Consider the following 2,110-nt stretch of genomic DNA (forward strand, 5'->3'; position numbering starts at 1 on the left):
GCCTGTGTTGGGTACAATACATAGTAGATATTAGCCCTTTAACCGACCTGCCGACCGATCTATCAGACGCGAGATGATCCGACATGACAAGATGCCCCCAGCCCCGACGAGAACCGACCTTCCGCGAGCAGCGACAGCGCCCATCATCGTCCCCCGTCGCCACTATCCTTCACGTCCCCTTCACCCTGCCTCCACGTGATCGTCACTCCCTTCAGTACACTAGAGCGGTGTAACGACAACTACGACCAGGCATGTCGAGGAGGAGGAGGAGGAGGAGGAGTGTCGTTGGGAGGAACCCGAGAGGTCTGCCTGCCTGATTAGGCGGCATGTTTCTCTGGAAGGGAAAGGTGGTGGAGAGGAGGAGAGGAAAGGGTGAAGTGGAAGACCGAGAGGAATCCGCTCGGGGGGAGGATAGCTGCGTCCATGGGCAGACTTCAGGGGAACTGTGCCGGCATACGCCTATTACACATCTGAGGGAAACCCAGGAAAAACCCCAGACGGCACAGCCGGCCCGCGGATTCGAACCGCGGACCTCCCAGTCTCCAAGCGCACGCGTTACCGCTGCGCCACCGGAGCTGGTACCCGGCATGTCACGGGATACAGCACGGGCATTCCATTGTCATTACATCATATCCACCATGACGCGGTGCTGCTCGTATCAGTAATACTAAGTAATCAGTATCAATGCATCAAACCGAACCGGAACACGAACCGAAAACCGTCAAGAACTGTTGTTTTTCGCCGGAACCGAACCGGAACTGAACCGAAAAGGCCGCGCCATCTTGGAGCTCAACCGGAACCGAACAGATTTAGGAAATTTCGGTTACCGTTTCAAAACCGGTTTGAAAGCATGAGAGTTTGAGACTGACCGTGGTTGGCCCCAACCACTTCCAAAAGTGACTGGTTCATGCGACATTTTTTTGCAACCTGGGTCTCCAATACAAGCGGGAATGCATAGCTGGACGCACTCATCGATGGAGACAACGTCGGACAACCGCGCTCTATAGTTTCGTTTGGCTGTGGACAAGGGTTCTTGTCACAGCTTTGCGGCCAGCTAGGATGCAAAGAGAAATAAGGCTTTCGAAATTTTCCGACCGTCTATTTTAGGACATATACGTAGATAGGTTCGTATCGTTGTTGAAGTAGTCCGCAGGGTTGTACGGTTGCGGATCCGACGCTACACCGACACGTTGCAAATGACGTCCACGGAGACTTAATGTGGAACACCAACTATATACATTTATTTACAAGTACATCTTAGTTACAAACGCTAGCCTGAGTGGCAGCGAAACCATCAGCAATCAACCCCAAGGATACTCGGGCGTGGCATTTTAACGGAAATGCCACCCTTTCTAAGCCAATCAGAAATTCACAAACTGACGTCAAGGGATGCACGTGCACAGCAGCTGATATGGAAACTTTCACTTTCAACAAGCTTTCTCCGAAAAGGGTAACAAAAGATCACCGGTCCGGTGACCCGCTTTCCACGACTGCCAGCCGGACGTCCCAAGGGTTTGAATGGGGTACAGGTTCCGAGCGACCTAGAAAGCGCTCTAATCCGCATTGAAAGGTCCAACAGCGAAGGTCGTCCCTCTAAGGTGCTTCCCTCGTGGCAGTCAACAGACAACAGTAAAAGTTAATTAACTGAAACACTTATGAGATTGCTCGGCTATTCGGCTAACATACGTTGTGCAATGAACCGGTTCGGAACTGCTTTAGAGCATCTCGAACCGGTTCGGAACCGATATATGTGTCCTCCTAGAGCTGAACCGGAACAGAACCATTACGGCTGTACCCGAGCCCGAACCCAACCGGAAAAAAGTTCGATTTCATGCTCTGATCAGTATAGGTGTGCATATGCACAGTAAATTTTTTTACGCCCTTCCCGGTGTGTAAAGGGTGTACTATGGGGACAAACCCGAATTACACTTATACTACACTCCACTAAGCACCCGTGTTGATGTAAAAGGGGTGTAATGTACCAATACACCCCGATCACACTTCCGTTACACACAATGCTAAATTTTGGAACACTCATATCAGTGCAAAACGGGTGTATGCCGCGCAATACTCATAGCTCACGTAGTTTTCTTTTTAATTGTGATAATGT

The sequence above is a fragment of the Ornithodoros turicata genome, chromosome 7, assembly GCF_037126465.1.
Source record: "Ornithodoros turicata isolate Travis chromosome 7, ASM3712646v1, whole genome shotgun sequence".
In the NCBI taxonomy this organism is placed as follows: Eukaryota; Metazoa; Arthropoda; class Arachnida; order Ixodida; family Argasidae; genus Ornithodoros; species Ornithodoros turicata.